Genomic DNA, 14834 nt, shown 5'->3' with positions numbered 1-14834 from the left:
ATCAAATGAAATAGCTTATCTGGACACTCTCATTACTGTAGACAATGGAAGTATCAAAAGTAAAATATACAGAAAGGAGACGTTTAGTAATAGCTACTTAGAATATAATAGTTCTCATCCCATAAAACAGAAAAGGAGTATAATTAAGGGACAGTGCATTAGGGCTGCAAGGATGACATCTGAGTACGAAGACTTTGTCAGGGAATTGGAAATTATTGGGGACATGTTTATACAAAGAGGATACCCCAAATGGCTGGTGAAAGATGTGACTAGTTATGTATCAAATGAATGGGGTAACAAATTTGTACCCCTATTAGGGAAGGGCCCCTGACCAATATGCAAAAGTCACGAGGAGACATCTGGGAGACAGACATTGAATACACCAGAGCCTGTATCCTGCAGCATACCCCCTGGACCACAGATATAAAAAGAATTTTGAAAGAAAATTGGAACATCCTAAAGTTAGACAAAAATATTACTGAAATAGTAGGAGACATCCCCCGGTTTGTATCTAGGAACGGAAATAATTTAAAGGGGGAATTAGAAAGGAAAATAAAAATAGATAACAATGGAAGAGAAAGGAGGGGTACCACCAAGTGTGGCACATGTAATCAATGTAAGTATATAAATCAACACTGTACTAGAAAATTAGAAAATGTTATGAAGACAGAAATACATTTCAGGAGAGGAAATTGTAGAACTACCCATTTAGTCTACTTAGCTATGTGTGCCAATTGTCATTGTTACTACGTTGGAAAAACAGATAGGAGTTTAAGGGAGAGGATATATGATCATTATTACTGTATAAAAAAGAAGGACGCTAAAAATGCCCTGTGGAGACATTTGCAAGATAGCATCAGTTGCAAAATGTTTTATTTTGCCATACTAGATATAGCTATAGCAAACCCCAGAGGAGGAAACATTAGGAAAAAACTGGGGGAGTTGGAGACTAGATGGCAAATAAAACTAAATGCATCCACTCCACCAGGACTAAATGATCACATATCAGTAAAACCTATCTTGGCCAATGATGGGTAGACTGGCAGTTAATACATTTCACATTATTACATTTTATTTTGTATTATGTAGTATAGTGATTTCAGTAACCCAAACTAGGGGCAAGATAAATGTTATATAAGGTGCCAGTCATTTCTCCAACTGGTATCACCCTCACTGTATTAGTTACACTTGACATCAAGCTTCACACATAGTGGAAGTGTAAGGGTTCCCCCCATTAGGTCCATGATTTTATTAGAAATGAGTACTATAGTGACCATTAATATGCACTTATTCATTATTTTTTTAGTAATTGTATTTATATTAGTTTAGTTTATATAAGTATTAGAAAATGTACAAATAATAAGTATGTGGAAATGTAATGAATTATTTATACAATATGTCATTATTTTTTAAATCAGAGCATGCATTTTAAACCTTTTAATACTATTATTAACATTGTCACTAAGGTTTTTATTGCACTAGCACTTTAAATGATGTGAAATCAAATTGGTTAATCAAACAATTATTTAATTACACACCCTATGTATATTGTAAGCCTAAAGGCAGTCATTTGTTCTGAGGAAATCTAGTTACTGTTAGATGAAAGCGCTTAACAAATTATAATAAAAGTTTTTGATGTTAACTTTAAAATAGAGTTTTGACACCTTGATTCCATCACCAGGGAAATAGATTTTGTGTTACTGTTCATACTGTTGGACTGTTTCCTTCACTTTTGGATTTAATTTCAAACCTTTGGTGACTCATTTAGCCAAATAATAAACAGAATGGAAAAATCAGAATCCAAAATAACTGAAAATGAGATAAAAACAGAGTCTTTAACCTAAAGAACTGATTCCCATGACAAAGAAATACAAAGCTTACAAGCAAAAATAACAGAACTCGAAGCAAGTTCTCGAAGGAACAATATTATCATCATAGGAATACCTGAATATGTGACTCATAATAACCTAATACCAACAATCAGACAAATAATAAATTCCTTGCTAGATGAATCTGAAGAAATACATAAAATTACAATAGAAAGAGCCCATAGAGCTCTGAGGGAAATGCAATCAACACTGAATCCAAGTCCAGTATATATTAAAATACTAAACTATCAAGATGTAAACAAAATCATACTGGCAGCTAAGAAAAAAGTCACACTTGCCTGGAACAATAGCAAAATCTCCTTTGCCCAAGATCGTCCCATACAACAAATAAGGCAAGCATGACAACTCCTTTCTTCATACTGTAGATTTCTAATAGAGAAAAAAATCAAATTCCAGATGAAATTCCCAAACCTATTCATTTTCTATGTTAAAGAAGTCAAATACATGGTCACTAACCCCAAAGAGGCAAAAGAGACATTTCTGGCCATTTTCAAGCAGATTCCACCTTCAGAAAATAAATAAAAAAATAAAAAATGATAACCCTTGAGTGAAGAAACAAGCCGATTCACGAGCATTGTGGATGGGAATCCAACCCAGAGAGCTTTCCCTGGTTGCTTAGGCCCTTAATCCCATAAGAAAGCCATGAGAAACACAGGAAAAGGAAGTATAGCCTGAGCAGGAACCAAAAATCAATTGCCATTAACGATGCAGGCATTTTAGGAAGAAACCACCTCCAGGAACTTTGGCTTGTGAAATCATTCCCCCTATGACCTCGAAGGCTCCATTATGAAGACCAATCATCCTAAAGGGACTATTACAAGCTTCTGAAGATGTTTTTGTCACAAAAATGGAAATCGACCTGCAACTCTCAAAGAAGTAAATAAAGCACCAAATATAACCAACAACCTGCAAGCAAGACCTTGGAGAAATAAGGTCATGTTACAGTGAAACACTCACTAAGACTGTACACCCATCACTATATAACTAAATGAAGAACCTAACCTTAAATAACAAATAAGCAACAGACTGTTAGAAACCAGACTAGTTTGCAGACATATGCCAGGAAAAGGACTAATGACTTGCATAAATGCTGGAAAAGTGTTAAAATCAGAAACTTACAAAGGTAATCTAATAATCCTTAAAAACACAACTGTAACTGAATATGCAAACTGTAGATGAGGATTTGTCTAAGTTGAGAAATATATATACAGATATATATATATATATATATATATATATATATATATACATATATATATTTTTTTCCCCCTCTTCTTCCTACCCCTGATTATAGGTGCCAAGAACATATTTTATAACCCACACAGTATGTGCGGAAGACTATATAGGCACCAATGATGAACAAATGCTGAATATATGAAGGGAAGGAAAAGAAGGAGAATGAAAGGGAGATGTAAATATGACAAGCGTGACATTTAAATAATAATACTGTGTTACACAACCTGATATAAATTACTGGGGAAATGTTTATTAATATGCTGTTTAAAAATACATCATTAGGAAGATTATAGGTGCCAAGTACATATATTATAACCCTCTCAGATAGATGTGGTGGACTATATAGGCACCATAGATGAACAAAAAACTGAATAAATGAAGGGAAGGATAATAAGTAAATGGAAGATAATGTAAATTTGACAAGTTTGACATTTAAATACTAATACTGTGATACACAACTTGATATAAACTATTGAGGAAATGTTTATTAATATGCTGTTTAAAGATACATTATTAGAAAGACTATAGGTGCCAAGAACATATTCTACAACCCACACAGATATATGCAGAAGCCTATATGGGTACCAAAGGAGAACAAAAAAACTATACAAATAAAGGGGAGAAAAAGAAGTTAAATGAAAGAAAAATGCAAATTTGACAAATTTGACATTAAAATAATAATACTGTGCTACATAACTTGATATACATTACTGAGAAAATACTTATTAATATACTGCTTAAAATACACTATTAGGAAAAACAAGTCACAAAATAAAAAACAATACATGCTGCACTTTAACTGCAACACTGTAACTGTATAATAGTTTTGTTGAAAGGGACTAGGGACTTTAAGTAGCAGTGTTTTCTGGGGAACTAGTTTGTTCATCTTAGTCCGTATTGTATATGGTAACACAGGGCGGATACTATGTGACAAATCCACATGTAAAGAGAAAACACAACCAAAGATTACATGGCAGAGTAATCCACATATTGAAGAAAACAACAAGAAACAGATCCCAAAATGTTATTGCACTTAGTGCCTCGGCTACTACAGCCTTCAAAGAGTACCTGTTTCCTGTTGTTTTCTTCTTGAATCATCGGTTTGCTATGTTGGTGGTTGCTGTAATCCACATATTGAACCTTCACTTTTCCCTCCTGATTATTCCTGGTCCAGGGGCATAGTGGGTAGGCACAGAGTAGAGACAGGGATAGATAGATCCTTTCCAAAATCATTACACACCAACACATACGAAGACCACAAATCAAAACTAACATACAAGTCATATCTAACGAATATATTAAATAAATAAATGTGGGAACTAGAGTCGTGGAACATTAAAGGACTCCAAAATGTGGAAAAAAGAAAACTATTCCTACACCTTGCATTGAAAACCAAAGCCAATCTCATACTAATACAAGAAACACATTTGACTACAGAGCAATAGACAGAAATTAGCAGGAAGAAATGGACAAGGCAAATCATAGCCTCAGAGGGAAAAACAAACAGCGCTGGGGTGGCCATAATAATTAAAAACCAATTTCAGGAAAAAATACTTAAAACCAAAGCTGACGAGGAGAGAAGATGGTGTTACGTAACATTTACTAACCCTACATTACCAAAATCTATAATGGTGCTTAATATATATGCACCCTGTAGTAACTAACAACACTTCTTTATGTCACTATACCCAATCTTAAACCAATTTAAAGACCACTATCTAGTGATTGGAGGTGACTGGAATACATACCAAAACCCAGAAAAGGACAAATCTAATCTGACTAAATCATATAATAAACAAGACTCTTTAGCTCTAAACAAATTCAAACTAGACTTCAAACTATATGACCCATTTAAATATAGAGATAATGACGACAAAACCGTGAATTTCACATTTTACTCGCAATGCCATAAAATGTGGTCAAGAATAGATTTATTTTTGATCTCAGATATATTCATTAACATGGACCCAACAACAATTATCCACACCAGGTTTTTTTCTTATCATACTAAAATCACGTTGAACATTAACTGGGACAAAAATATATATTTAGGGAATAGAAGTCATAACTGGTCATTAAACCCTAATTTGCTCACCAAAATAAATGTGATAAAAGAAGTAGAAGCAATACTAAAAACATCTCTTACAAATATTTTCAACTCCCAAGTACCAATGGACATAGAATGGGCTGCGACCAAAGCACAAATTAGAGGAGTATTCATCAAAAAAGCAGTATATTATAAAAAATACAACCGAAAGAGGAACATACACTGAAAGGGAAAATAGAGCATCTTGAAAAAGAACTATTAAGTAACCCTAAGAAACAAACAGAGGCAGAGCTTTTAAAAATGCAAAGAGACCTATATATGTTAGAATCCAGAAACCTATCATTTTATGAAGCTAGGTTGCTAGCCATCTATGCAGAAGAAGCACAAATACCATCTAGAGCACTAGCCAGAATTATTTCCCAACACAAAACCGCCTCCAATCTATCAGAAATAAACCACTGGGACAAAAACTACACAGAAAATAAGGACATTGTCAAAATATTTGAACAAATATACTCTCAAATATATGGAGAGCAAACATTACAAACATCAAAGGAAGACAGAACCTTTTTCCTTCAAAAACTAAAATTTCCTAAATTAGAGTTAGACCAACAAAAAACCTAACTGAACCCTTATCCATCAGTGAGATAATCACAACAATCAAACACTTAAAAGCGCACAAGGCTCCGGGACCGGATGGACTCACCTGAGAATTCTACAAAGCGTTTACCCCCTTGATAGCTAAACTGCTATGCTACTATATATTGAACTACATAATAAACAATAAAATAAATGTCATCCACTTCAATGCCTCTACAACCATTATTATCTTTATATAAAAAGAACATGCTGACCCCAAAAACCCTGACAGCTACAGACCCATCTCTCTTCTAAATCTGGATACAAAAATACTTACCTCAGTACTCGCAAATAGAATGAAAAACCTGATTGAGAAAATCATCTCTCCAGAACAATCTGGATTTACTCTACATAAACAGACTAGTGACAATACACTAACATTAGATGCGTTAATTTCCTATGCAAACTGGAACAATGCCAACATCTATACAATGGTAGTAGATGCTCACAAGGCATTTGACATGGTCAACCTAGCATTCTTACTCCAAACACTACCTTACTTTGACATACCCAATAACTTCATATCATCCAAACTCTATAGTAATCCATATACATCCCTATATATTAATAAAACATGGTCAAATAGAATTCTGATAAAAAATGGAACAAGGCAAGGATGCCCGTTATCACCCTTTCTTTTTAACCTATACTTAGAACCACTCTTTTTATATATTAAACAAAATTCATATCATAACCCCCATCAGTACCTAACTTCAAAATATATCTCACCACTTTTGCAGATTATTTGAATATATACTGCGTTACACCAAATTCAGATATAAACAAAATAATAACTGCAATTCAACAATTCTCGACCATGTCTAACTACAAATTAAATTTTAATAAAACCAATATTTTCCCCTTAAAAACACCCAAACTTATCCCATTAATACCACTACTGGACACAATAAAAATAAAAGAAGAAACTAAATATTTGGGAATTACCTTCTTCCAGAATAAACAAGATTTCTACCAATATACTGTAACTCTCAAAAGGCAAAATATAATGCAAGATTGTAAAAGATGGAACAACCTAAAACTACCACTCATGGCAAATGTATCAATAATCAAAATGAATATCCTACCTAGACTAATGTATATTTTCATGACATCACAGGTAATGATACATAATAAATTCTTTAACCAAATACACACTTTTCTAGCAAAGTTCATATGGGAACCCAAAAAAAACAGAATTTCCTATCCAAAATTAACACTTCCCAAGAACAAAGGAGGGCTGAATCTACCAAATTTTAAAACTTACTATTCAATCATTAACACTAACAGAATACTGAGAATAGCTGAACACGATCCAGCAATGAAAAACTGGTCTCCTCCTTGGGTGACAATTTATTATAAATATAGTAAAGCACTAGGTATCAATCCCAAAGTACTCCCATTCCTAAATCAAAAAGAAATACAAACTTACAACATTATAGATCACTTAAAATACTCTATCAACATAACACAAAAACTATTTTAATCTTTGAGCCTTGGACAAGCCATACCAATACTACAACCCCTCCATAAAAACCCAAATCTAAAAATAAATAACAAAATGCTAGACTTAGAATGTTTTCCGCGTTTAAAAGACAAAACAATCCAAGATATCTTCTCATATATTAATTGCACAATACAGGAAAGTTGGACTAACTTAAATATCTCCAAATCATACATAATAATACTAAGACAAATCAATGAACTGTGTTCCAGTTCCAATAGTGACATAGAAACTTGCAACTTGCTTTGGAAAACTATTCTTTCAACAAGGAAAACTATCACTAATTCATATAAATATAATATCATATAAAATGATAAGTGAGATTAAATTCCAGAAGGAGCTTCTTTTTTCTAACTACTGGAGAAAACTAAAACCAACCACAGATGACCAGCAAATAACCCAAGCAATCAATCTAGCACTGAAATTCATACCACTTAAAAAATTAGCATACACATAGCTCACGATCGATAATAACACATACTTCACACCTGCAATACTCCACAAATTCAATACAGCGAGGTCATCACTCTGCCCATACTGCAAGGACCATATCTGACCTATTACATGTATTTTAGAGTTGCAAATGTGTGTGCAAATTATGGAATTCTCTCAAAGTAGAGTTAAAAAAATGGGCTATCAAACATCAACATTAACATGGGGATTTGCTTTATTACACATTCTCCCACCTAACATCCCAAAAAACAAGCAAACTCTTAATAATTTTTCTACTAATCAAACTATATATAGCTCTCAAATGGCTAGATCCGACAAACATCTCTTGAGAGGGTTTTAAACAAATAGCCATCAAACACCTTTTAGCTCGCAAAATAGTAATGGATAAAAGAAACCAAAACATGAAGTCCAGAGAAATTTAGGAACAAACTTTTAATATAATATTAGCATAATCAACCACATAGCAACTTAGGAATACACTCTAATGGAGCCTAAAAATTCATACAGGATTTGACAAGTAAATCATAGATCGAGTATTAAGAATGTACGTGTTGTTTTGTATAACAATTGAGCTAACGGTGAAAGCATCTATGTTTGTTTGTCTTTTTGGCTTTTCCCAGTTAGGGGTCGCCACAGCAGAACTCTGGTCCGCTAATGATTGGCAGTAGATTTTTATGGTGTACACAGTGTAAATAAATGTGCTGTATGACCTACACCTTATGGTACTAACATTAATGTATAACATATTTCTATGGTCATGTTGTAAAGATGGAAATGTTTGTGTCATATATAATTGTAAAATGAAAATAAAAATTACTGAAAAAAATGTTAGACACTGAGTGATGATGTACTACTTTCTCTCTTCATAGTTGCTCTATACAATAAATCGTTTTATAACTAAAAGTGTTGGGTAAGAAGTGGAAATATTTTTTTCATTCTTTTCTCCTATAATTTTAGCTATATTTCTCCTTGCTCTGCTTAAAGAGTTATGTTTCTATTGTGCCTTTTTAAAATTTATCCAGCTTACCTGGAGGTCAGTCAGCTCCAAAGTTTCCGCCTTAAGAGTGGACCCGGTGATAAGAGATCTGTGTACTCAGATAGACAGTAATCCAAACTTTGACCACCATGTGTCCAAAGTGGTGAGGAAATCCTTATATGTGGCTCAGATTATAAGCAAGGGCATGGCATCCAGATCTAAGGATGTCATAGTACCACTATACTCAGCCCTCATCAGACCAGTAATTGAGTACAGTGCACCCTTTGGCATGTTCCTTACCAGACACCTGCTACAGCTGGAGTGTCCTCAGAGGTTTCTCACCAAAGAAATGCAGGGTATAAACAACATGTCATATGCAGACTGATTAAAAACCCTATCACTGTATTCAGTTTCCTACTGATTACTGAGGGGGTGATCTGTGCCTGACCTACAAGGTAGTCTCTGACTCAGCTCTGATGGAAGTATTGCATATTCACAAAACTAACTGCACGAGGGTCACCCACTCTAAAGAACCAAACCTGATCTCTGACAGGAGTAGATCATGCTGGAGAGACAGATATGTGTCCCAGAGATTGCCCCTTCTCTGGCATAGGCTTCCTATTGACATGAAGCCAACTACCTGTTTATCGTTTGAAAAATGAACCCATTCACAAGTTGGCAAAAGCAGTCACTCAACGGAAAAAAAAATTCAACAGTATATACTCACCACACACACACACACACAGATAGATAGATAGATAGATAGATAGATAGATAGATAGATAGATAGACAGACAGACAGATAGATAGATAGATAGATAGATAGATAGATAGATAGATAGATAGATAGATAGATAGATAGATAGATATAGATAGCCACCCAGAAGTATGAACATTGCCTCTAGAGAATTGTCACTGCAGAAGTGACACCCTAACTCATATGCAAAAATAGAAAAAAGGGTTGCAGATGGATGGAGGGATGTTTGGACCTATACTCCTCTGTGTAAATTCTCCATTTTTAAAAATGCTTTCTTGTTAAAAAACTCATATATAAATCCTTTGTATGGAGATTTTCTCCCTGGGCCTCTGCTGAAAATGGGTCATTGGCCCAGTCAGACATTTCTGGTAAACAAATGTAAAATAAATAAATATTATAATACAATTCTTATTTATAAACAAATTCCAGAGGCTATAGAAAGAGCAGTTCCAGACAACTAACAAAGCATGACGCTTTACAGGTTGAAAGCCTTAAGAGGGATGCACACAATTTATTTTATAGAGATTCAGTTTTATTTACAAACCAAAGGCAAATATACCGACTTTATTAGAACAATGCATAATCATTTATCTGCAGATTTATAAAGATTAATGTTGTTGGATCATTTAAATGGAGCATACAGATTTAGACTTACCATCTTAGTCTTCCAAATGTATCATCAGTTATATTATGTCACATTTGCACCACCATTTGATTGTGCAGATATTCAGTACACAGGCATTTAAATGTTTGACTGATAGGTATACTTCTTCTCTACCCCATGACTCAGGTGAACTTCTCTCAATCCATCTGCTTCACTCTACAGTAAGTGTACTGAGCACATAGTATGTCTGTCAATTGCTGCTGCAAAAGTTACATTAACCTCATCATCAAAGGAACTTCTATAGCTGAATTTCACCTCCAGTTGCAAATGTACAAAAGAAACAATACCTTCAGTTAAAATCTATGTAAGGCAGTTTCCAAGAATCAAACTAAACTTAATTGTTTTCCCTCACTTCTGCATTAGTATGTTCTGCACTGTAATGTTGAGTCTGATGGAGAGACATCCCCATTCCCACCCCCACCCACACCGCAGCCCTTATACTGCTGAAGTTGAAGCTAAATTAATATTTTAGCATATTTTACTCTAGCAGTATAACATTTCAGTGGAAACCTAACAAAAGCTCATGTCTTTGTATCCATAAACATTCTACCTCACTGATTGTTTTTGATGGTAAATCATCTGGTGAGGGTGTTATTGCATTCCAATGAAGTACCTGATTGGTCCTCCCATCATCTCAATTGCTTTTTTGCAGTTACTATAGCCCCATTCCAAGCCAAAAACACTGTAATACTTTCTGTTGCAGTTAACTTAGGTGTATGTTAACAGCAATCTTCCAGCTTGTGTTACTGTCTTTAAAATTATCAGAATTTGTCTTACCTCCTGTCTTTCTGCAGTTTTACAAATTGTTTTCCTGACATTTACTCTACCATGGGCTGACCCACTGTGTTCAGCCCTTGTCAAGCTCAGGCTTCACTCCGCTCCCCTGCCCTACCCCACTATACCAACACATACCTCACTTACTCTGCTTCCTCTACTCATTCTCCCATTCTGTACCTAATTGCACTATCCAAACACAAACTGTTCTCTTAATAACATTTTCACCCACTTCTGTTCTAAATTCCTTCCCAAATCTCACTCTGCTCTATTCTCCACACTTTTATCACTGCTCATTACCTCACCTCATAGTACTGCAAGGCATTTACAACACTAACCATGTTTTTTCACTCCTGTATCACCTTATTCAACCTCCTCCTCTCATTCCTAACATCTCTACCAGTAGTAATAATAAACAAGCACACCTCAACCATTATTTCATCTTCACCTATCAAACGTGTCCCCACTAGCTACTCAAAAATCTAATCAAGCTTATTTCCCATAGCTCCTTTCCATTGACAATGTCAAGGTAATGCTTCTACCCATCTCTGCTAAAAATCCCATAATAAACAAAGCATCTTTCTCCACCATAGATCAATATGATGCCATCCACCTCCAACTCATGTCCCAATCAAATCCCAAACCAAAGAATACATCCTAAATGTCTAAAAATTTTTATTTTATTTAACATTTGTTGACCGGGAAAGTCCGACTTGGAATGAAGCTAATTTTCAGCAGAGGCCTTGAAAGAAAATTTCCAGACACGTCTTTGTAACATGGGAGGAAATTGGAGCAGCCAGCAGTAACCCACACAAATGCAGGGATGACACGCAGACTCCACACAGAAAGCACTCCAGCTGAGAATCAAACCAGAGAACCTCTTGGTGTGAGGTGACAACGTAATCGCTGCACCACTGTGCCATCCTATGATCACTCTAAACATTAGAACATATGCAACTCAATCACAGATTTTCATGCCTGGATGACCCAACATAATGCAGACATCGTATTCACAACAGAGACATGGCAAAAGCCTGAAATAAAAGTTGCTGAAATATAACCCTCTGGTTATAATATTATTAAGCTCAATAGAACACATAAAAAAACATGTGGAATAGCTAAAATTGTCCCAGATATCCTCACAGTAACTCCCCATACAGACATAATCCCAAATTTTGGAAAAGCAGAAATCCTAAGAGTCAAGAGCATATGCATTGCCGTGCTATATATCCACCAGGACAGAACATTCCAATACTCAAAAGCATAATATCCTGGATAGCAGATACAATCACAAATGAAATTATCTTTCTTGGGGATGTAAACATCGATTAGTAGTCTTTATCCATAAATTCAGCAATCAACAGCATGAATCTGTTTGGATTCAATAAACTTATTAATACACCAACAAGATATGCAAAAATAACTTCCAACAATCTATCCTGGATTGGATTCTGGTTATCAAGCCATCTAATTTTAGCTCCTCAGGTACCCTCCCTGATACACTAAGGGACCACCCTGCCAGCTTATATCCAGAGGAGTATTACACAACTAATAAAGGAATATAAGCTCAAAACTACCTGCAATATCTCTAGTTTCTCCAAGGAGTCTTTCATTGAAGCTCTGAAAGTAATTAACTGGCCATCTTAAAAAAAGACTCCTTAAATGATTCATTGAATACTTCAGTGCAGCATTTCTAAATATCCTTAACACCTTAGCCCCACAGTGTACCAAAAGGATTAAAAACAGCCACACCCCATGGCTCACGAACCCATGCAAACACCTTATGAAAGACATAGACAAAGCATGGATTAACTGGCAAAAGAATAAAAATAACAAAAATTGCTGACTATTTAGACAGCTATGAAACCAAGTCAAGAAACAAGATAGCTATAAAACAACCTAAAAAATTGTGGTCCTCCATATCATCTCTCATCATCCCAAGTACAAAAAAGGATCCCAGCCCATACCCAGACATCCCCCCTCTTCAAACTGCTACCTATTTCAATACATACTTCATCGAATGCATAGCTAACTTAACCTCAGACTCACCTAACACACCTCCTTCCACACAACAATCTTCTCCTTCCTTAGACCCTAACACATTTCCTTCACACAACTCATCTATCTGCAACTTCTCCAATACACATACAGATACCTTCACCCACCTTACCTTTTAACAAGCTTCTATAACTCTTGTAAAAAAGCTGAGTCCTCCTCAGCCTGCAACCTTCCCTCAGAATACCTAAATCTAGCTGCAAATGCAATAGCATAGCCAATCCTTATTAATAGATCAATAACAAAATCCTGTGTCCCTAACTTGTGCAAATGGTGCGTATTATTACCTTACATAAAAGAGGTAATTCCACTGACATTACAAATTTCCTTCCTGTAGCCATCCTGTCTTCCCTCTCTAAAATCCTTGAAAGATGTATACATCAACAATTTCTCCACTATCTCTTACAAAATAAACTAATCAATATGGATTTTGGCCAGACTGTGGCATCACCACTGCATTACTCTCATTTACAAACACTGTCAATAAAGCTAGAAAATCTAATAAGTTTGTATCTGCAGCATTTCTAGATCTATAAAAAGCCTGTGACATGGGCTCTCATGGTAAACTCCTCAATCAACCTTCCACCATGCATCTCCATTTATTCAGTGCTTCTCTAACTACCTTGCCAACAGGCAACAAGCTGTAAAATGGTAAGGACCCATCTCTGCATACCTTTCCACTTCCACAGGAGTCCTACAAGGATCCATCCTCGACCCTCTACTATTCAATATATTTATTAATAACCTACATTCATTTTCTTGTGAAGGCACCTTGATTCAATATGCAGATGCCTCTGCCAGCATCGGCTCTTCAAACAACTTAACTCATCTCCAAGAAATCACTCAACAAGCTGTCATCTTCACTGAAACCTGGCTTGCAAGAGCACCACTCCTACTCAACCCCCAAAAACCTAACTCTTCCTCTTTACCCTAAAAACTCACATCCCTAGCAAAGCATCTTTCAAAATCTTTTTGGCAAATGGCACTGAAATTGAATTAGTCCATCCTACCAAATGATTAGAAGTCATAATAGATGATAATCTTAAATATGACCTCCACATCCAAAATAATATTAAGAAAACCCATCAAAAACTAGGCATGCTATATTGAAATACACATTTTCTGAGCAAACCCACAAAAATTACTCTAGCCAAAACCTACCTTCTACCCTCCCTATTCAATGGAGTACGAATTCTAACCAATTTACAATCCTCCATAAAAAACAAACTTAAAAAGTTCTACAACAAAAGTTTGCTACTAATTCATCCTCGTTTAGCCATCACTGTAAAGCTCTGCATACCCCTAGCTGTCTGGAACTCCCCCTATACCTTTCCTACATTCAGCTTATAATAATACATAAAATCATAAACAAACCATCAGCCTGCCCAACTCTTTCTCCTTTAATTAACATATATTTTGCAAAAAAACTCTTTGATCATAAGACAACCACCTTCTCACCACAAATAGACCAAATAAATCCCCTGGACAAAGCCTATACTCATACTCAGTAGCAAAAAAATGGCACTCCTTACCTCTGACAACAAAACTATTTCTAACCTACCCACCTTTAAATGCTCCCTAAAAATACTTTAAAAAATCTTTGACCTGCTTCTGTGCCAGTCCTGAGTGAACTTACTCACTATACTTCACTCACCCCCTTCAGCCTAAATCACACTTCACAATCCTCTCCAGCCTTCTACTCCACTCATTTCTTTGTTATTCCCACTACCATACCTTATTTAATTCATCTCTGCAGACCTTTCCTCTACCTCTTTCTCTTTCCTCCCTACTCACCTAAACTACCTGAAGACCCCCTACTCTGCATTCTTCTTATAATCTCATT

The sequence above is a fragment of the Protopterus annectens genome, chromosome 5.part0, assembly GCF_019279795.1.
Source record: "Protopterus annectens isolate FY-2018-M chromosome 5.part0, PAN1.0, whole genome shotgun sequence".
NCBI classification, from domain to species: Eukaryota; Metazoa; Chordata; order Ceratodontiformes; family Protopteridae; genus Protopterus; species Protopterus annectens.
The sequence above is the reverse complement of the archived record's forward strand: the minus strand, read 5'-3'. Positions refer to the sequence as shown.